Below are 23,861 nucleotides of genomic sequence, written 5' to 3' on the forward strand. Positions count from 1 at the left end.
TGACAAGGCAAACATTGAAAGAACTGGTGATGGTGCTTTGTTCTTCAGAATGATTTATAAATCTAAACAGCTCCTTTCTTAAAACACTGGAAGTACTGGATATGAGAGTTTCAGGGTGGAGGTTTTGTATCCGTAGTGACAGAAGCATGAGATTAAAATTTAAATGTGACAGCAAAGATTTCCTTCCCTAGCTCACAATTAAGTAGCCATCATCTTTATTTCTACCTGCTGAGTTGTATTTGAAAAGGTATTAGAGACATACCTGAAGTATGCTATCTGCTGGGAGCAAAAGCCTTGTCAGAAAAGTCAGGTCTGATAAGAGAGGTTGTGTACCATCACAATAAATCAAAAAATGTTTTCGTACTGACTAGCTTTTGTGTTGCACAGTAACACTGTATGTCTTCTACTGCTCTTTTCCCCCATCTGGAGATGAGTGAAATTACAAAACATCTCCATTTGTCTGTTTGCCTTTTTCCCCTAGTTCAGCAAAATTTCCAGGATTACAATTGCCTTTCTTAGAGGAAGAGTAGCTGACTGAAGAAAAGTACTCTAAAATAGTGTGTTTACAGTTCTGTGCTGACAGGTAGGCTTCAGCCTTACAAACTCCTGCACAGACTTTAAGACCTTACATTTAATGCCACTCTTTTCAATTTAGTGCAATTGTACAGAGTGTGTTTCAACAACACTTAATATGCCTTCATCTTTTTCTTAAAAGTAAGGAGAAAAAATTCTTTGTATTAATCCACACAGTAGGTGAAAACACAGTCTTTGTAAACCTTTCACATACAGCCTATACTATATGCTTTTTTTCACAGAAAATACACTGTTGTGGCTTCGTGAGAACATGGCCGTTTGTGTAACTGCAACAAATAGTAGTGATTTTAAAGACAGAATATAGGTTCTTTTTTTCCATCTTGTGTTTGTTGAGCTGTTTTGCTCTAAGCATGCCATCTTATGGGTTTCATGTAAATGACTTGGATTCTTGAGTTTTGCCTTCTGTTATGGTCGAGCACATACCGGTATCTGTACATGTGTGCAGTATGTGATAGATAATCACATCATGTATAAGTGCACTGGAGCCTTTGCATAGATAATTAGAGGTTAAGAATTTAATATGAAGTTATTTTAGTTATATGATACATGTTACACAGCAGCAGCGCCATACTTTTTTTCCAGATTGCTTTACCAATTCTAAGTGCAAGAAATTTGTTGTTGACCACAGCAAACTATTTTGGGAAAAAAAAAAACAAACCCCAAAACTTAAAAAATGTCCGGAAGCAATTGTACCAAAGTAGAATGAAAAGTATCTCATGCTGTGTCCTCTGTTTTACTCCTTAGCAGTTCTGGTTTAGCTAAATCATGCAGATGAAACCTTTCATCTGTTAAGTACTCAAGACAAAGTCACAGTTCCTAAATTACATGGAATTTATCTATACCTATGGTGACTACAGAAATACTCTCTGGAATTCAGATACCCCCAACAACTGAATGGAATCTGTTTCCTTCATGGGTTAAGTATATTTGCTGTTGTTTTCCCTCTTTGAATGCTGGTCATACAAGCATTGCAAAAATATTCCTTATCGCTCTATGTTGGTGTGTATGGAAAGCTTTTAATCCATCTTTTACTCATTGATAGTAAAGATAACTTCACTAGCTCTGTCACCATCCAAAGTATTTAGCAGTATCACATAATATTTTATGTTTCTCTGACAAATTTGTCAAATTGGCAATAAGTTATTCTATTAATGTTTAAAGTTGATCAAATATTGTTTCTAAGGTAGAACTATCCAGACCACATTAAGTATATGTTTGCTAGAGTATAATGTCTGTTAGAATGAGAAATTGTGGCTCCAGAGGTTGCAGTTTAGTTTGCTTTCCTGGTGCATTAAAGGAGAAAGGTCATGACAAAATGTTACTCTTTGTTAGCACCTAAACCAACAAAAATAGCCCACAGAGTGCAGATTCAGATATGTATTGTTTATTGTAGAAACAAACTTACACCTGCACTTCCAAAGTCAAACCCACCAAATACTAAAATTTTGAAGCTGCATTTGAATTTTCTGGCTCAAATCATTGCTCAGCATTACATGGTGAGATTGAATTGTTCAAAATCCTGGACTTGACCTCACAAATAGTGTGAGACATGTAGATCTGTAAGGCATCTGGCTCATGAAGTTAAACTGCCAAAAGCCGTTCTTCCTTGCATTTTTATCATGCTAGAATTGATCTTGACTAAGATCAGTAAGAATGTATAAAAAACTAACAGATCTCTGCTCTCCTAGAGGTGTTAAACTTAATACTGCCAGAACTGCTTTATTTTTCTTATTAATTTCAATAGTTTTCCCCTTTTAAGACCAGACTGTTTGAAACTGTGTCTGAGCATTTCTAGTGTATTATGAAGTGATGCCTGAAAGGTATACACTAAGTGAGAAAAATAGTTGACATAGCATGATACTCAGATGTTGCATATTGTATTACAGCACTGACAGAAATTTCATTGTTATAATTAATTTATGAATTTTGGACAGTAGTGCAACATTCTGCTGTAATGGTTCAATTCATGGCAGTATTATTTATTTATTTATTAAGTGCCCGTTAGAGAAGTGCAATGGGTGTTTTCTTAGCTGAAGTATGTGGTAAAAAACTATTTATGTTGGAGGGGACATGCAGTGTGTAATTCATCTTTTTATGTGGCACAGACTTCTTTCATGTGTTTAAACTTAGAATAGTGTGATCAGTTTGCTGTGACTGCATTTAGTGTTAAAATTGTAGGGATAGCAAATAGCACTATTCATGTTAAAAACTAGATTGTTAGATGATCAAAAAAATTATGACCCTCTTGAAATAATGCATTTGCCTCAAACACTGTGATATAGGAACAGTTCTGTGAAGTGGAACAATTAATTAAATTAATTTAGTAATTCTAAACACAGAAAAGGCTTTCTGCACACTACCACAAGAAAGCTCACATTCAAACTTTAGGTTATGAATCCCAATCTAGCAAAGGCACATCATAACTCTTGTTTTGCTTTCTGACCAAAAACTGTGCTCGATTGTAATACGGGTGTATACTCTGTCAAAAACCCTAAAATAATGGACTGCTTTCTAGGGTAGATCAAACTGATTTGTAGAGTAGTTTCATATATATATTCAAAATTCAGGTTGGGCTGTTATGTGAAGAAGAAAGAACTTCAAGGTAACAACATTCAACTTTACTACATTTAGTGAGCTGAAGAATTTGTTTTATATATATATATATTTACACACACATATATATATATATGATACATATAAACTATCTTTGTAAAAAAAACAAAAAATATGCAAGTGCAATAATTTAAAGAGGTCTTAACTTTGCATTTATAAATTATAAATACTGTACATGGTGTGTAATTTTTTTCATGTATTCATTTGCAGTCTTTGTATTTAAAAAACAAACCTAAACCTTTACTATTGCGTTTGTACAATAGAACAGTAAGCATTTATTATTATATAGTTACGTTGTAAATAAATTCACAAACCAAACAGCCAGTACATATGCATATATGGGTGTCCTATTGTGAAGCCTGGTTTTGCTTTTACTGCTGGCTTTAGCACAGCAAGACTACTTCTGTGGATATGTAATTATACATATAAATATATGTATGATACATGAAATATATTTAGAAATGTTCATAATTTTAATGGATATATCTATACATATACTTTGGTGTGAATATTAATGAATACAGAGGTTTTTAATATTATTTTTCATGTTTATTTTTGCTATTATTGGGAGTGGAAGTGAGGGATGGGAAGTGTGTGTATGTATCGTGTGTTTATACCACAAGTAAACCACAGGAGAAAGGGATTCAAAACATAATGAAGTCCTTTAAAAAGGTAGTGCCTGTAATTGCAATTTACTGCTTTTGGTGTGTTTTCCCAACATAATTTAATTCCTTATTATTATTATTACTTATTGCAAGTTCACATTGTCACGACCTGCAAAGGGATCCACTTTGCCATTTGTCCTCCTGTTGCCTGAGAGCTTACCTTGCTGTTGACAGCTACTTCCACACAGATCCATACTTTGCCAGTGTCGAATGGCAGGGCAGCTGATGCAGAATCATTTGCTGCCTTTTGGAATCATGGAAATCCTGAGATACTGAATTGTAGAAAATAATCCTGCATCTAAATCTTTAAGGTTTGCCAGTCCAAAGTGATACAGGATTTTGACGACTCCCAGTACCCTGAAAATACAAGGTAGGTTCAGGGAACTATAAAGCAAATTCTGAACAACTTATTAGCAGATAATTGTAAAATAGGGAAAAAAAGAAAAAAGGAAAAAAGTGTCTGTATGCTTAAATACATTGATTTGCTTCAAAGATCTCTCACACTGTTCATGCTCGGTAAACAGGGTATTGGCCAGAGTTTTCTTGTGTCTTTATATGATTCTTCATGACCCTTCCATTCTCAAAGATGTTGAGCCTGGGATAGAGTTCAACCTGGACTCTGTCTCTAGTTACTCAGTACAACTTCCAAACTTCCATGGTCTCCCTCCTCACTGAAAGAATGCTACATTGCTAGGATGGCTTGACCAGAAACAAGTTTCCAGGGCAACTGGCTGAGTTTAACTACTGCATGCAGCTGTCAAAAATAGATATTACAAAATATACCTGGGTCTGTGCTGTTGTGACCAGCCCACCCAGAAAGCTCTGTTTGCTGCAAGGGATGTGCTGCTAGGGCTAACTTTAGTGATTAAATGTAAACTGCACTGACTTCTAATGCATTTTTTAATATTTATTCGTTTAAAGCTTTACAGATTATTTTGTGGGACAAGCAATAGAAGAGCAATGTTTTTGTGATTGCTATTGATGTTGGTCCTTTCCACCTGTTTCTGTATTGTTGGCAAGGAACTGTAGGCTGAAGTCGATTAATGACTTTCTGATCAAGCTTTTCAAGTTGATCCCAGTCAGTCACATGCTCTTTTATATTTTTCTGCTTGACATGCAGACTTAGCTCTTGTAGCACACCACAGTGCTTTGTCATTGATGGTCACTACCTAGTCAGTATGTTTCTTTAACATTTTTAGCCCTTTGTTATTGAAAAATGCCACGAGAGACTTTAAAATATCAACCCCTGAATATATTCCTATGCAAATTTTTGAAGATAAAAATGAAAAAGGACCTTAACTGAAGCTCACTGAAGTTTGGGGAGGAAAGGAGTATTTCTGTTGGTTTTGAGAGCCTTTGAATTATGCTTGTTTGAAAGTATCCAAGTGCCGTGTAAAATCAAGTGCTCTTTTGAGTCAATTGTAAAGGACACAGACTTCAATGGATTTCAGCTGCTCAACAACTGTTGGGAGGTACTTACTCTTCTTAAGACAATTACTAAGGAGAAATTCCCCTTCTTCAATCTGTAGTCCTTCCTCGGATTAGGGGGAAAATTTTATTCAGGGTGTTTCATTAGTGCTGTAGGAAGAGCTACCTGTGCTGTGCACACTGCTTATGAAGATGAAGGTCTTTGCCTTTGCATCAAGAACAAGTTACAGAGCAACGCTTCAGAAGGTAGTTGGTGTGTGTGCATGAGACCTGTTGTTTAAAAGCTTTCTAAACTAAAGGGGAAACCTGAGACTCAAGAACTTTGGAAAGAATGAGTTATACCAGGTAAAGTTTTCCTTTGATGTTCTTCTGGTTTGTAACATTGCTGGAATGACTGAATGATCTTCACCATAGAGTCTGTTTCCTGGCATTAATTACTCATGGAATTAATTATTTTTCTTTTTTACAGCAATGTAAACCCTGTGAATATAGGTGAGATGTTTGTAGAGCTACTTCTGTTTCCGTATTTATGCTGCTTATAGAAGCAACATAAGTTGTTAATAAATGCTATTTAATAAGCATATGGAAATGAAAAAATAGAAAAAAAAAAAAAAAAAGCCCAAAAAAGAAACTTTTGGAAGTACCTCATTGAGTCAGTATCTGTTAGAAGCCACCAACCTCAACGGGGAAAGAAGATGCAGTGGAACAGACTGAATTCTTTTCCATTTTAGAGCTTGTCAAGTTATCCTGAAGATACACTGGTTGGGAATATTAGTTTCACTAGTGTTACTTTCACCTCAGGAAGAAAAATTAAATAAATAGGATATGTCACATTCTGCAATAAGATAAGAAATCAAATACAAATTGTGTAATTCTCCACATGACCCTGCAGGGTTTATCCAGATCTTTCACATGCTTTTTCATGTGTATGTACATAAAAGCACACGTTTAAAATGTGCGATTATCCAACAGCCTGTATATACATATATATTTGTATAAAATCTGCAACACATATATATATAGTATGCAACACTATACTTGTGTTGCATTTGGTGTCTGTTTCAAATACAAGTAGCCTAGGAGAAGAACGTAACATACCAAGAAATGGTGAGAGGGAAGTGCTTGTGAAAGATCAATTAGAGAGAGTAATATTTTGAAGAAAAAAAAACTTTTTTACTCTGAGCATAGTTGCGTTTAACTTGATAATAAACTGCCTGGATAGTAATTCGCCAGGTTGCACAGACTCCAAATAGCTATTATGATTGTTGGAAGTAATATAATCACAGCACTTGTTAGCAACAGGCTGGGGCCACACAGAAACAGACTTCATAACTAAACTATGAAAATAAACTACCAAAAGAAAAGCACTGGTGTTTTAAAATCTTGAAATGTTGAGAAGTAATTTTCTCAACTACTTTTAACGTGTGGCAGATACCCAGCTTGTTGGAAATGGGGTGTTTGCAGGGCAGGGAAAGCTTTAGGAGAGCTGCAGTCACTTTTCTCTCCTGTAGTCTCATGCGGAGCACCTCATTTAGCACTGACTAAAGCAACCTAACCCAGAAACTGTTCTGCTCATCACTGTCACCACGTTAAAAAGGATTGGAGGGTGCTCAGTGTGACTGAGTCCTCTCTGCCAAGGAAGAGGTAAGTACCATTGATAAGGTGATCTCTGCCAATCACCAAGACAAGCAGTAAGACACAACCAAACCAAACATACCCCTGTGCAGCAAAGACTCTGGGCTGGAGTCCATGGTGTTGCTCATCTCTGCGTCCAGCAATATTAACTGGTAGAAATCCATAGGAGCAGAACTGTTGTGAAATCCTGCCTGAAGGGTCTGAGCCTGCGCCATGTACCTAAGCAGATACCCTCTGACCTGTATGGTGATGAAGCCTGGGTCTCCTACGGGCTTGCATTATTCTTCTTCTTAGGTTTAAAAAATCAAGTTGGGTTTTCTATCTTTGCACGTAACTGAATTTCTCCTCTGTTTCCTGTTACAATCCATCTCTTGCTGTGCTTTGGCTGTGATATACAGACTCCCATACTCTGTAGAAACTGGCCAGCAGAATGAGCAGTTATGGGGAGGACCCCAGTTCTCTCTCTAAACAGCCACCTCTTTTATAAAACATGGGACTTTGTTATTTTTGAGACTGTACCACTCTGAAGTTTGGATAAAATCAGCCAATACATTTGAAAGCTTTATGGGAGACATTGAAGGTGCCAGGGAGTGGGAGGTCTAGTCTGAAATTGCTGGAAAGCCACCTAAGATACCAGACTACACTTTACAGTTTACACTTTTACTTCAGAATTATGATAAAAGAATAAGATCTATTGAAGTCCCTCATACTGTATGTGTATGTTTGCCCTGCAAACTAATTTTTGGCATTCCTAATACGCTAACTAAACAATGCAACTTGCCTGCAGGGTCTCAGGACAAGTCTGTGATTACTTTGGTTTTTCCTGCTGAAGATGCTCTATGTAGAGATATTTTATCTCTGTCTGCACGGGGGAACAGCTAAGTCTGCGTTTCAAGACTAAGTGCAGCAATGATTTGGACTACACGCAGGTTATATTTCTGGCACTAAAGTGTGATCATCAAACTGGGATGGAGACAACCAACCAAGTAGCATGAATTGTAAAATTATCTTAGATTTTAACTTGTTAAGGACTTCTGGTTTCGCTTAAGGATTTAAGTTTAGAAGCTCTCTTAAATCTAATTGTTGGAGCCTGCTGGTGTTGACACCAGCCTTCCTGGTGGTACTAATGAGACTGAATGCTCTGACTGTTGAATAGTTGAACTTCGGTGCTGTCCCCAGATACGGTAAACACTTTCTGATGTATGGGCTCTATTTAAGGGCTCCATTTCGTGCTTTATATAAAGCCTGCCCTGCACAGCAAGAGTTTGAATTATCCCAGTCCTATGGCAAGCCTCCTCAGCCTCCTGCTGTTTCCTGTCTGCAGTCTAGAGACTTCAGCTCTGTCCTGGTCCAGGTGGAAAAAGTGGACCTGGATCCTGACTGTGTTCATGAAGGATTTTCAGAGAAAGGTGCTGCTGACTCCTTTCATAAAAAGCAATCTTAGACGGGGCTTGGGACAGGTGTAAATGCCTAAATCATTATCAGTCCCAAAAGTACAATGTCTGTTTAGCCTCTGAAGGTAGCAGTTTATTTAGTTCGTAGTGACCTCAGAAGGCCTACTCTAATAACACAGATGCTGTTTGCCCCTATTCTCCAGCTTTGGAGCTTGCTTTTGACACAGGTACCAGTCTGAACCTGCCTGGGCCCCACTACACAGCCCAGATTACACATCAGGTTCAAACAGTATCCAGCCTATTTCTGTGCCAGAGATAATTGAGAAGCATCTGCCCTCATCCTGTCTCTTCCATGTACCATAGGGCTGCCTCTGCTTAATGCAATGGACCTATGCGATTTCTGAGCTGTTCTGTGGATCTGAGCACAAGGTCACCCTGTCTGCCAGTAGTCTGGCTCTGGCCCCTCACCAGGGCTTACAAAACAAATACATCCAACCCTTCAAATGGACCCCCTGCCCTCTGGTTGATCATGTCTTTTTATATAATAACAGAATGAAATTAAAGTAAATGGAACTCCTGACTGTGACAAAGTACATAACAACCATGAGATATTTGCATTTCAGGGCATTTGAGGGGAAAGATAATATCCATAAAACATGTAGCATTAGATGTGATTCCTTGGCAGCCTTTTCTGTTGTTCATTGCAAACAGAAGTCCCACTATACCACCAACAGTAATGGAAGGAATGCTACCACTTCTTTTCCCCTTACACAAGCATAGTTTGAGAAGCAGGAGCAAAGGCTGAGAGGTAAGACAGGCTTTGCAGCTTGGCGCCTACATGTTTCACTACTAACAAAGCTGTATTGACTTAGTGAGATTTGTGGTCACTGTACAGAGGTATGCTGGCTGGGAATGAACAATGCTGGGTGCAGATGGGAAATTTCATGTTTATTCTAAACTGTAACTGGGTCCAACCACAGCATAAACCCAGAGACTCCTTGGAAGGAGGAGCTTGAGCTGCTGTGTGCCAGTCTGCGGGGTGGATGTCAGCCAAAGGGACAGACTTTAGAGTCAGGCAGGTGTGATGATCAGTGCCATGGCTGATGTTTACTGAAGTGGTTGTTATGTAATTGTCAGGAATCAGGCATGCAGTCTAATATTGCTCTGATTTCTGGAGAAACGGATTTCATTAGGTATGCTTGTAGCATTAGCACACAAGCATCAGTATGGTTATTTGGTTTGGGGTTTTGATTCAGTTTTTTTGTTGCTGCTTGGAGTTGCTGGTGTTTTTCTGGGGGGAGAGGGTTGCTTTTTTTCTTGTGGTTTGTTTCGTTTTTTGCTTGCAGTTCTTCCTTTCTACCTGCACTGGGAAGAAAATTATGTGATTTTGTTTAAGCTGATGCATACATGATGAGACAACTGTGCTAAGGAAACGGGGCCTTGGTCATGGTCCTAAACCCAGACAAAATGTGCCTGTTGCTGTCTTCCACTCAATTTCTCATGCACTCTCAGTATGTTGTCAGCTTGTTTTCATTTTGATTCAGCAACTTGATGTGGGTCCAGAAGTCTGGTCTGTCGCTCATGGAGGCTCAGCTTGTCTGTGGCTTTGCTGCAACTCAGGATTTTAAGACTTGCCATAATATGTTTTCTTTCACCTCTTCTGTAGGCTATTTACTGTGTGATTTTGCCCCCTCTTTGATTTTAAGTGTACAGACTTGTCTATAGCCAGTTTCCCATGCGACAGATCTTCTGGTACAGTCACCTCATGTCTCCTGAAATACCTGGAGATGCTGTGCCTTGACTTCATCTTGCTTCTTGGTCTCTCACTAGATGCTGTTGTGACTATGTGAGGATACAGGAATTCAGGTTTACCGGATTAGTTCTGTTGCTGTCCTCCACACTGCACCCACCCAGCACCTCAAGTCAGTCCAAGGCTAGAAATCTTCAGTTTTGCTGACTGCTGTCAGCAAAACAAAGCAGGAAGCCCTCTTTCTTCAAAGGTCAAAATATTTTTGATATATAATGAAAAGAACCGGTGCTCTGTCAGTGTTTGCACTGTGTTTTTTGGAGGTTAGGCAATGTGGAGGAAAAAAACAAGCATTATCAGGGGACTTGATGTCAGGTCTCTGTCCTTCTTTGTAACACCTGAGTCACAGGATTGCTTTAGACACAGATGAAGCCTCACCCTACCAGGTGGTGGCCAAGGTCCTCTGCACTCCTGTGTTAACAGGGAGGGTGGTGCAGGACTTGGAATAGGAAACCACAGCTTTTTCTTCAAATGGGATGGAGGGTGGCAAATGGGGGCGAGTAGCAAAGAGAAGGAGGCAGGTGGAGGAGGGGTAGAAACCAAGTCAAGAGGAGTCAGCCTTGTTTGAACAGGAACCACAACTGCCCAGCTGGTGCATGGTGTGTTGCATGGGTGTTGAAAGGACTGGTAGATGGAGCTGTGAGCCTGGGAGGTTTTTAAACAAGGACATAGGATGAAGGGTATCATCGCTGAACTAAAAAATAGCAAACATGCCACTCATATTCAAGGATAGCAGGAGGAAAGGAAGAAGTAACAGCCAGGCACTGCATCCAAATTAATTGACCTTTAGCTACTTGAGGAACATGTACATTCAAGACAAATTTTGAGAGTAAATCTATTTAAAGACATGGAGGGAACAGAAAATAGAGAGGGAAGTTTACCAAAAATAGGACATGCTAGGAGTGCTTCCCACCTTTTCTTCCTTTGGTAACTAATGCTTTGAGACAAGGTGTTGGGTGTCTGTGGGGGTTTGAAATAGTGTCAGTCAAGCCATTCTTAGACATACTGGAGAAAACAGTAATTAGTGCAAGAAGCAGTAGTAATTAGCACAAGAAATAACTGGAGAGATGAAGGGGCTATCCCAAAAGCCTCCCTGGGTGCACTGAGCATCCCAGCACCCATCCTCCAGGATGTCAGTCAGGTCCATGAGGGGTGGGTGGCAGAGCCTGCTACCAGCCAGGAGGGCTGTGTCAGGTTGACCTCAGGCTGGGGAAGGGATGGTTTGTAGCTGGAGGTTAAGGCTTGTGCAGAAACAACAGGTGCCTGTGGTAAATCTGGGGGCCTTGCTTGCCCTGCTGGACCAGGAGGCAACCAGTCTGTGACAATGGATGGGGCCTGTGATGAGAGCTAGTCCTGGCTGAAGGGCCAGGTGGGATGTTTGGCATACAATGAGGAAGCCATGAGGGACACAGTGGGTGAGGTCTTACCCAGCCTGCAGCAAATGTGTGGACTTTCCATTATCAAGATAAGCCAAGCATTGCCTGCGTGCTCCGTGCTGATGAGCAGGGATTGGCATGGCACATGCTGCACAGCCACCCTTACTCAGTAGCCTCCTCTGAAACCTCATGCCAGGCTCTGGCACACATGTGTGTGTTTTGCCGTGTACCCCAAGTTTCCCCAACTCCTGGGAAGCCATGCTCAGCCCTGTTGAGATGCTTTGTCACACTTCAAACCCTCAGGTTCTACAGGCAAAAATATCCCTCTGCCTCCTCAGGAGGTATATCAAGAGAGATGAAAATGTAGTTAACATCTCTTCCACTCTGCAAGTGCCAATTACGTGGGTTTTTTTCTCAGATGGTCTAGTTTATAAATATAGTAGCTAAATTCAGAGTAACTGTTTTCAACCTGCATTTAGCACTTAAGTGGGCTGGTTCTATTTTTGGGCTGAAGAAGCATTTGCGTGCCTCAAATCCCATCTAAGTTCTTCTAACTATATCAGCCAGTCTAATAAAAGAGATTACCTCTTCCTACAGACCTTGCCTTACATCCTTCAGGCACTGACTGCAATAAGGCTGCTACTTCTTTCCTGTTGCTTCTCTGCCACCTGCAGTGCACAGCTTGAATGCACAAGACAAAGGATGAGTGGAAGCACATCAGGGTATTTCCTGACTTTGCAGTCAGTTGCGTTTGTGGGCTTAAAGACACACCTAGAAATACAGCAAGATCTAAGTTGGAAGGTACCTCTAGAGTTCGCCTGGTCCAGCCCTCTTCCATGCTGGGCTAAGAAATTTTGATCCAGTGCTCAGGACCTTCTCCAGCGGAGTTGCAGGTACTTCCAGGAGATTTCACAGCCTCTCTGGGCACACGCTTCAGTGCTGAATCATTCTTGTTGTGAAGATTTTTTTCCTTACATTCAACCTCTTTTTCCTTCGTTGCAACATGTGGCTGTGGCCCCTTGCCCTTTCACTGTGCACCTCTGAGAAGAGGGTTTTTTCCTCTACTGCTCCTTGTGTTGCGAGACTGTAATTTCTTTCCTGCCTCTCCTTAGTGGTCTCATCTCTGGGCTATACAGAAATGTTCCTCCTCATGTGGCCAGTGCTCCAGCCTCTTAGCAGTCTCAGTGTTCAGCAATCTCTGCAGGATTCTCTCCAGTTTGTCAATGCCTTCCTTGGTTTATAGGACCCAAAATTGGACACCATGGCCTTACCAGTGCGGAGAGGAATAAGCACTTTCCTTTGCTGGCTATGCACTTGCTTATGTAGCCTAGTATGTGGTTAGCTGCCTTCGCTGCAAGCCACACTGCTCTCTCTTGTGCAACTTGGCTGAAAGGATCCCTCAAGTACTCTTCTGCAAAGCTGCTACCTATCCAGTGTGTCTTTAGCATGTGCTGCTATGTAGGGGTAGGAGCTGTAGACGTTTCATTTCTCATTTTTGACCTTTCAGAGGTTTCTGTTGGCGCATTCCTCCAGCTTGACAAGGTGTCTCAGACTGCTTTTTCTATCCTCTACTTTTTAAGCATGTAGTTTTCCATCCTCTTGTGCTTGTGTTTATGCTATACAGACATGCTCAAAGACCTAGTTCGTCCTTAGAGCAGTGTTTCTTTTATTACAGGCTATAGAGGCAGGATGGGATGGGTTTTTAGAAGCAGACTACTGTTGCTTGCGATGGAGATAGATAGTCTTGGAAGGGCAAGGGCCTGTGCTGCCCAGCATGTTTCCCAGTGCCTTTGGAAACTTTCACTTTCTTATTGGCCTCCCACTCACCACCAGAAATTATAATGACAGGATGCAGACCTATCCCCTAGCAGGAAACAAGGCCATGAGGTGTTCACCTTTGCTATCTGCTCATTTATGGGGTCACTAACGAGACAAATTAAGAGAATTCCTGCTCCTGAACCATTCAAGAAAAACATCTCATAACAGACACTTTGCTTTTCTTTCTCTTTGTGCCTTACCTTGTACTTTACCTCATCGCCTATCCGCTTAGACTTTAAAGCTTCAGCTTAAATGAGGACTGAACTAGAGGCTGCTTCTGTGTTGAGGTTTTCAGACTACCATGATCTGCCCAGAGAGGAAACGAAAGGACAGCATCTGAGTATGAACTTATCCCTAGCTAAATAGAAGCTCTAGACTTCTCTTCAGGGTCGTCACAGGCTATATTCTGACTGGTAAAGCGCAATTACTGTCCTTTTCTGCCATATACCTAGCCAGCCTACTGTTACATTTCTAGGATAGATTTCTAGATAATGTCCACAAGATGGTTTTGTTTCTGTTTAAAGACAGAAAATAGGAGTGAATCTAATTGGCTCTGCAGATCCTTCTCAGTAGCAGCTGCCACTGCTTCTCCTCTACTCAGTGTGCTGCAATATGCCTTTCTCTCCCATGTTTCTGTGAAAAAAATCACGACCTTATTATCATGCTTATTTCCATCCCTCCAGTGCAAGTCAATCATGGGAACAATTAAGCAGTTCTGGAATTAGAAGTGGCAATTAACAGAGAAACAAAGATAAGAATGGAGTGGCAGGAAGGGAAAATTAAATGGGTTCATTTCCCCCTCCTCTTTGCTCCATGTATCATGCTTTTGTTGAAGGAATAATATAGTTCTGCCTTATTAGATGTCAGTTTATAAAATTTACTCTGTACTACCTGAGACCTACCCATATCCACACATTTTCTCCTACTTCTCCCCAGTGGTCCTTCTGCCAGTGAACCGATCCCACTTAAAATTATTACTTCTTGATATGTAATTCAAGGCTCTGACTGCATCATATTTAAATATGTGCTTCAAATACCATTTAATAGCTAGGGGATTCTGTGGGTTATCATGCTGTCTAGGCTGGCAGGTCAGGATTTGACTTTCTGGCTGTGTCTATCAGTCTCCAGTCTGTTTTCCGGGGTAGCAAGAGCAGTTAGGGCTCTTTCTTGGCCACAGCAGGCTACTAGTTTGGAAACTGGAAAAAGGCATGCTCCATAACAATGAAAGTGGTTTTCTGTACCCAAACTCCTAAAGTCTTTCCGGTCATGCTACAAGCATGTTTTCTGCTTTATCTCCCTCATTCAGTCTCTTCTTCAGGCTAAATTAATTCTTCCACCCACCTACACTTTCTTCTGATTTATGGGTTCAACTCGCTCTTTTCTGGTATCCTCCAGCTGTCCGAAATCTTTCCTGAAAAGCAGTGCCTGAAACTGGGCATAACATTTGCCTGAAGCCTCTTCTGTGCCAGGCGCACTGACAGAATTCCCACTTACTTATGTGTTGATCACCAGCCTGTATATGCCAGAATGCCATTTGTCTTTTTCACCATAATGACACTCTTGATTTGCGCTGACCGTGTCATTCACCGTATTCCCAAGACATCTTCTAAATGGTTCTCTACTAAGCCAGCTGTTGCTGGCCACTGGGTAGCTGTTTGTTTCTGCACATATTGAAGTTCATCCAGCTGTTCTCAGAATTTGCCTATTTATCAAGAGCATTTTCAGTTCCAATCCTGTCTCCAAGGATGTTTGCATCCCCTCTCCATTCCATGTCATCTGCAAATTTAACAAGCATACTGTGTATTCCATCATCCATAGTGTAAACAGAAATGCTGGGAAAATTAGATGCAGATGCAGGATGGGTATAATACTGCTTGGTGCCTCTTCCATTCAGACAGGGAACCTTTGTAACTACTGTTTGAATATAGTTTAACAAACTTTTGGTTTGTTTTTATTTTACACCCATGCTAAACTCTCTCCACCTTCTTTTGTTTGTTCATAAGAATGCTACACAAGACTGCCAAAACATGAAGTCAAAATATGCAACAGCTACTGCTTCTCCCCTGCATTAACACTCTTAAACCATCATACTGGCTCCTCATTTGTCATCTGAGTGCTTAGAGCAAGTTTATGTTTTTCCAAGATGTTTTTCCTTCTCTTTTTCTTGTTGGAAGTTGAAGGTAAAGTTGCTGAGCTTTTGCTCATCTCCTTTCTCCCTTCCTCACTTCTTTTAAACACAGACCCTGTACTTATGCTATTCCCGTCATTGGTGGCTCACCAGTCCCCAGCTGTCCATCTCGAAAGTAACTGCTAACAAGACTGAGACTGTTTCAGGCAGGTTTTCACAGATGTTAGACAGATGTTCATCAGGTTCAGCCAAATTATCAACACGTTACTTTTAAGTGCCGTCTAATCTGCTCGTTCAGGCTATTCGTTTTTTTAATGTTTATTTACTCTTCTCTTGTTGATGTTACCTGTACCAGCCACCTGCTCACCTTTTCAGTGATAACTGAAAGGAAATGCTCAATTTGGCATTTGTGATCTCCTTTTCCCCTTTCCCTGTTGAGCAGGGTGGCTGTGTTTCTTTGCTTTTTCTATTAATGTTAATGCATTCAACTCATGGTGTCTTGTGCTGTTAGAAGTGAAGAGGCAGTGGTTCCATGTGTTTTTGTGGGGGACTCTATCCCTTCACAAGGAAACATGTCCTGCCATTTTAGAGCTGCTGGACGTAGCCTGTGACTGTATCAGCATTGTTGGCTCACTGGCTCAAAGACTCCTTTGGCTACTAGCCCTCCATGTTCACCAAGGGGCAGACTGAGCTTGTCAGGAAAAGCACTGGTGTGGTGCTAATACAGCAGTTGTGCAAACTGGCTTTGCTGGGGAGGCAGAAGTGGCTGAGAGGAACCTGTTTTAGACACTTTAGGTTGTCACCATCTTGAGGCGAAGTAAGCTTCACTAGGGAGAAGAAGTAAGAGCCAGTTGGAAATATTAGCTTACTGAAGCTAGCCTTGACTGTTACTAGCACTGAGAGAAAATGCTGTTTGGGCATCCTGGCACATGCTGACAATTAATGCAATTGTACTCTTGCCTTTCTCATTATCTTTCTTGTGGGTTGCCATTGGGTTTGGGATGTGGGATGTTGAGGTCAGGCTCTGCCCTGAACTTCTAGCATGACTTCCTGCAGGCTTGATTGTCTTTCACATGTTGTGTGGGTGTCTGGCAGGATGTGCAGCTGTTTTAAGGTTTTGTCCAGCTCCCTGGGGTACAGAGAGCTGGCCTGAGCACCAACCTACCCTTTGATTGCTGACTGGTTTTTATCTCAGTGAAGTACTGAAAGGAATGCTTTTGTTTTCCAGCAAGTTCCTGTCCATTTGGAGGCAGCTCACAAAACCTCGTCTTCCTAATTCTGCTTCTGTTGTCTTCACTGACTCACCCCTCAGGAAAACAAGGTCCTCCAGGACCAAAGTACCTGTTCCCATAAGCCTAGATACTTCTAAATAACCCAGAGTGCAACAATGGCTCATTTATTAGGTTATTCTGAGCTAGGGTACAAATAATAACAAGAATTACAAAAAGTTTTCATTTCTGATGGCAGTCTCTCCATCCTCTCATCCCCACAAACAGAATGAGTCAGTGGCTCACCTTCCAGGAAAAATAAGGAAAATCAGCCCACCATTTTTCTCAAGTGCTAGGATCATGGTGGTAACATTCTTATGTTATCTGAGTTTACTGCATTATTTAATACTGAGTGAGTAAATGGATGACAAACTCATTACCAGCACAATTATCACCTAGTTATCGGCTGCACTGTTTGTGAGCCTTCTGAGTCATGAGGGTGCCACAGAATAAACTATGCCATCTTCATCTCAAAGAAGCTATGGTCCTAAGGCTGAGGCATATCAATGGGCATCTTTTCCTGGTAAGTATGTTCCAGGAATATCATTGTCAATATTGTAATCCAGTGTGTCGATCCAAGCACCATGACAGTTTGGCCAAAAATGTTGCTTTCCTTTAATATAAGTAAACTTAATTTTGAGCCAAAATTCCTTTTAATTTATAATCACTCAAACCGGTTTAACACACAAAAACAGGGGGCCTGGGTAAGTGCTGTGTATGGTTCTGTCATTCATGTTCAGGTCAGTGGAACCCTGGTGACAAAGAGGGCCAGGCACATGCTGGGCTGCATTAAGAAGAGTGTTCCCAGCAGGCTGAGGGAGGTGATCGCTCCTTCTACTGATCATTCCTTCTACTTCCTGCTACTCGTCAGCACTGATGAGACACTTTTGGAGTCCTGGGTCCATTTCTGCGCTCCCAAGTACAAGAGAGACACAAGCATACTGGAATGGTTCCAGTGAAGGGTTAAGGGAAAGCAGTTAAGGGCTTTGAGCATCTGATGGAGAATCTGAGACAGCTGGGGCTGTTCATCCCCAAGAAAAGATGACCCGAGTCTTCTCTTCAATGTGCTATCAAGGTGTATTAAGACTTGACAAGAGAAACAAAGGGGATGAACCCAGGCTCTTCTCAATAGTGCCCAGTGACAGGACAGGAGGCAATGGGCACAAATGAAGACACAGACAATTTTAATACAAGAAACAAATGTCAGAACAGGTCACCCACAGAGTCTGTGGAGGCTCTGTCCTTGGAGATAATCAAACTCCAGCTAAACATGGCACTGAGAAACCTACTGTAGCTCTGAGAAAAGAGGAATTGCACTAGTTGATCTCCAGAGGCACCTTTCGCTGTCAGCCACCCTGTGTAACTAGAGAAGAGCAAACTATCTTGACTGAGATGACTAAAAGAAGGGTGAGCCTACCTTACAGAGCTGTGTTTATACACAAACAACATATACTGAGCTTGAGCTAAAGGAGGAAGGCTGAGAGAAGCCAAGACTTCTTTCTATAAATTACATGAAAAAGTAGGTATTAAGGGAAGAACTATTGAGAGTAAAGAACTGCCACAAAATTAGCAGGTATAACAAAGTATTATACGACTATGAACAAAGACTTAAAATTAGGAAGACTAAGTTTCTAAAGCAGCACACTAATAAGAACGCTGAAAGTTTCTGAACAGGATTATTTGACATACTGTAGAAAGGGACCTGCCTTAGATCTAGTGTTAATGATCAGGCAGAAGAGGCTGCTCTCTCAAGCAGCAGAACTTATGGGGAGATCCGGAGGAAATCAGAGACTGTGTTACTAAGAAGTGAAGGCAGAGCCTGAGCTTTGCAAGAGCCCACAGGTGTCTCCAGGTCTGTCTGATTATTTGTACATTGCTGTAGATAAGAAGGAAGGGAGCATATTTTTGTAGGCCATGCCTGTGTAAAATACTCTTTTCTAAAAGTGGAAGAGTTTTGTTGTGTTGAAAGTTTTTGTCATCTAAAGTTTTCCTTTTTAGAGTGTATTTTGTCTTTCTTTCTTTCAAGTGTGTGCTACAACAATCCATTTCACATGGAGAGAAACCATCAGGTGAGGAGCCTGACTCATCTCTTAGATAGTCTGGAAATGGCCTACAGAACAGATGTTAAACTTTACACCTCTGGACACTTAAATCATAACAAGCTTTTTAAGCCTTCAGAACAAATAAAACAGGTGCAATGGTACATTGCCAAAACCAAACTAGTTTCATGACAGAAAGAAATCAATTCCCAGCTGAAAATACGAAAGCAAGGAAGATGAAAAGATTTTCAGGGAACTTTTGTTCCAGTATTCCTCTGCTTCCAGCACAGGCTGAATCTTCCTTCCTTAACAGCAGACGTCCACAGTCACCTGTTAATAGGTGTTGGTGCCCCAGCAGATTTTTCTTCTCCACTGGAAATATTAAAGTTGAAAGTGCTTTAAAAGAAAGTAGGAGGGAACTGACAGACTTATATGTGTCCCAAAAGAGATGAGCTAGATGTGTCAGAGAGTATAGTGCTGAAAAACAAACCAGTTAAGAACAGCTGACAGTGTGTTGTGGAGCTTGCCAAGGAGGAATACTAGTTCCTACCTTTGTACTTGGCTGGTATAACTAAAACTGAGCAGTTTAAGAAGTTCCTACATGCCCAGAAGGAGTTTGTAGCAAAGCATGAACTGTTACAGAATGATTTCTTAGAGAGTGAAGTACCAGAGCAGCTTGTAAGCTGGCTAAGGCAAAAAAAAAAAAAGGTGGAAATGTTGAATGTTACAGGAAAATGGAACGGGTTTAGGCAAAATCGCCTCTTTCTCCTTGGCAGAGGCATGATCCCATGTGCTGCTTAGTTGCACATTTGTATGACACACCTACTATGTTCTCCAAAACCTGGAGCCCAAAGCCGTTTGCCACTGTTTACTCTTCCCTCCATCGTCACATTGAAATGTGCTAGGTATGCAGTAATGCAGGGTCTTTCAAGATAGTGATCTGTGTGGGGAAAAATCACTTGGTCAGCAGCTCTGTAGGAACCACGTATTCAGCATCTTGTCCTGCAGCACATTTGGGATTATTTGCAAAAGAAGCTACCTTCTCTATACATGCTGAAGATTATCTGTTTATGCACAGACGGCTGCTGCACTCTGGCTGGCCTCTCGTGATGGGTGGGATGGGGAGTGACCTTGATCAGTCAAGCACCTATACCTTGCAGAAGTTGCTTGAGTTGCTGCCCTGAGGAAAGCCCTAACAATCTTATCAGCACTCAGAGTCAAATGCAGGAGTGAGAGTAAGATAGTGGGTTCATATAAATGAGTAATGGAACTTAATGAAAGCAGTTGGGGTTCAGCAAACTAAGTGACTAGGCTAGTGTGGGCTGGAGAACTGGCATTTCATATAGATGAGAGTAATTTTTTTAAGAATTTGTCATTCGCTGTGGTTCTTATGGCCAGGTTTTCATCTTCTGTAAGATGTCAGCTGATTTATCAAGGGTGTTTTACAGAGAATTAAACAGTGATGCTTGCAGGACCAAGGAAGAGGTGGCTGCTGACAGAGAAAACAGAGGCCAGGCTTGACTGTAACAGCCATCCCAACCAGAAACTGGCAAAGAAATGGTCAAACAAATAAGGTATTTCTTGTACACTTCCAACATGCTACCACAGTTTTTCAAGAACAGTTATGAAGAATAAGGGAAGTGAGGCCACAAATTCATTCAATCTACTTGTGGGTATAACTGTTAGAGAAGTTGAATTATCCATGTTCCACTGGATTCTATGCGGTATTGTCTGACATGCAGTTCACCAACTTGCCAAAAAAGCTGGCTACTTCCCACCTTGGTAAATATTCTCAAACAACCTTTCTCCTACGCCTCTGGGCTGAGACGCCGGAGTAAAAGAAGGAATGGGAGAAAACAGAAGAGGCAAAGTGCAGTATTATAGCAGGATAACAGCTTGATCTTACGATTTTAAAAGCATTTTTTTTTTCCCAGAAAACATTTCCCCCAGAAACAATTTGAATCAATATAATTTTTGTGAGGTAGTGTAACTCTGGTACAAAGTTTAGTTGAAAGCTGCTAACCAGCAGTAATGGCAATCTGCCCTCTGATTAAATGGTCAAAATTTCTACCAGCCTTGGTTTGAATTAAGTCTATTCACAAAGCAAAAAACTGCCATTGTCCATTATCTACCTAAGAGGCTTGTTTTGAGAAAGTCGATCTTAGGAACAGAGCACTTAGAAGTGAGGCCAGGAGCACTCTAGAGAAAAAGTTGCTGTGACAGGGGAACACACAACACAAGTTGCCTAAGAGACCTTTTCTTTCTCTTGCCAAAGCTTATTACTCACAGCTAGTATGTGTAACCATGAGATTATAAGTGTATGATTTTAACTGCTGTATTTCTTAGCTAGGATTTCTCAAGATGTTTGTATATGGTCTCTCTGAGCTAACAGTTGCTTTAAAGTTGCTTTAAAGCATACAACATGCGCTAAGAGCAACTGCTTCCAACCCCTGAGATGATCTGTTGAAGTCAGTAAAGATAGACAGGATAAATTTTACTTATGGAAGGATTTTCTGTAAAGGTTTAAGCAAGATATTCAATAATAAGCTGAACTGTAATGTAGTAACTGTCTTCTGCCACACAAATCTGTGTCATCTTTGTTTTCTGCTAGTCTTTTTGATGACTAGTGCATCCTACATTCTTGTTGAATGTGAGCCGCCTTCTTGCAGATGATAAAAATACAGAATTCATGTTATTAACATGACTTGATCTGGATTCTCATGATATTTCTCACTGCATACTGTCAGGAGAAATGGCATGAACTTCAACAAAGTAATGCATTCTGACAATAACTGCTTTAGAGCACCTTCTGTATGTGCAGGTATGTAGTTGTTAATTTTGATGATTGTACAGAAGCACCAGAAAATCTGTGGCTGTGATTCACTCCATTTCAAGTGACTGCAGGTTGTTGAGGAAGTATTGAGGAAGTATTTGAAGATATATGCAACAGCTTTCTGGTATTTGGTATTTCTGAAGGAAATTAAGGTAAGAAATATTCCTAAACTTTAGCACATTAGCTAAATGTACATTAGCTCTTGCTTTAAATGCATTATCTCCCAGTGCCTTTTGCTGTTTTTTTTTCCCCATGTATCTGAGACATTTAACCCTTTTTAGCTACACTGAGGAAAATTATTCTTCCAGGGATTTATGCTCCTTATGAGACATTTCTCTGTCTCCTTGCTCACACATTGAAACCAAACAAACCTAATGAACTTTGAGGGCTAACAACATCATTCATTTTTCTTTATTTAATCACTTGTGGTCTCATGGGGGGGGCTGATATCCTGATTTTTGCTCCTTCTCCAACTGTACATGGGAACGTAAACAAGAGCAGAATATGGAAGTGTTAAGAGCTATGCCTCTATAGAAATTTTCCAGTCTGCTTAGTCTTTCGTGCTGATAGCATTTCCATATATAAGCATCACCATGTTAATGGAGAAAGGAGAAATTACGAGGAATTGCACAACTCTACAAATCACTTGCAAATGCAAAGACCACAAGACTGGAAGATTTAGCACTGGGAAGAAAGGTGAATTAGAAATCGCTTCTATTTGGTGGTTCAGGAGCAGGCTAAGTGTTCAGTCTCTGCTTTCATTTATTAAACTTAGTGTGTGTGAAGTATTTCCCTCGATTTTTTAATGACTGACCAGCAAACCAAACTGCGTAGCTATAAGCGCTATCTGATTTCTGGTTTAGTGTGTTCCCAGTTCTGCTTCTGGCCCTACTGGTGAGACAAGACATTCCATGTATCCCAGTGTTCCTACTGTGACTTTATGACTTCTAGTTAACCATAAAGGAGCAAGCCTCTTTCCTCCTGCAGTGTCCCCAGGTTACAAGACAGCAGTGTCAATACAATACCTGTATTTGTACTTGCTCGAATGTCTCTGTGTGGTCAGGAGAGAAAAGTAGACAGCTTTTGGGACAGACATATGAGCCTTTTCTCAGGTTTCCCTTAATGTACTGTGTGAGTTACACCAATAGACATCAAACATCTGGCTACCACTGGAGCACTTTGACAAAAGCATTATTGTAAAAACAAAAAACACCGCACAACCCCCCCCCCCCCCCAAAAATCCCCACCTTCACAAACTTATTTTTTTAATGAAACTTTAACCCTAATTATTAAATCCTTAAAATGTCTGGGGAGGGGGAAAAGATCAGGCTGTAACTTACTGGTGAATTATTTTCCCACCTCTCGCTTTGACAGTTACATGTAAGGAGTGATAATTCTTGTCTGACTTAACAGGCAGTTGCTTATTTTTTTCTTTCTGATTTTTCACTAAGCTGAAGGATGAAATCCTTCATTTGGGCACAAAATATATTTGTTCCTCCTCTTGGGCACTCAGGACAGTGTTTGCGGAACACAACTAAAATCTTACAGGTAAAAAATGAAGTTGCTTTCTGATACTGCACACTGATATGGTGCTAGGGATTTGTCATTGACTCTTCCTGTAATAACTGAGGGGTAGAAAAAGTCATTCCTCCATACCTGTTGACAAAATAATTACCCATTAATTTATAGACAAGAAAAGGGAAGAGGGGACAGGCATTACAAGCACGAAATCCTTAAGGAAGAAGAGCTAGTTGGTTGAGTGTGTTGTGCTAAGAATGACATTGGCAGAGCCAAAATCCAAATGATCACCTCTGGGTTTTGAACAAACCCATGAGTGGTAGCATAAGTAAACCTTCTGTCACAGCACAAAAAGTATGATTTTTCCTGGAGCCAAAGTGAAACATGAATCTGTAATCTTTTGACTGTGTTAAACATTTTTTGATGCTAAGCTTTTTTCAGGGGTGGTCTTTCCTCTCTATTTATTCAGAGTGAGTATGAGCTATACATGATGATGCTTCTGGACACTGTGTGTAGCACAATACAAGGTAGTATTTGGTTGTCAATATTAGATCCTTTCCTTGGTGATGCTACAGAAAAAATATGTATTTGAAGTCAGATGTGGACACTTCCTCACCTTGTCTTTGACATAGGAGATCTAGTGCTTGCCCTTTGCTTCACTGCTTACAACAGTTTCTGTAGGAGGAACCCACAGTAGACTAATCTGAGACAGCAGCTCCTATAAAATAAGCAGAGCATTAGTTGA

This window comes from Lathamus discolor, chromosome 5, assembly GCF_037157495.1.
Source record: "Lathamus discolor isolate bLatDis1 chromosome 5, bLatDis1.hap1, whole genome shotgun sequence".
Taxonomy (NCBI): domain Eukaryota; kingdom Metazoa; phylum Chordata; class Aves; order Psittaciformes; family Psittacidae; genus Lathamus; species Lathamus discolor.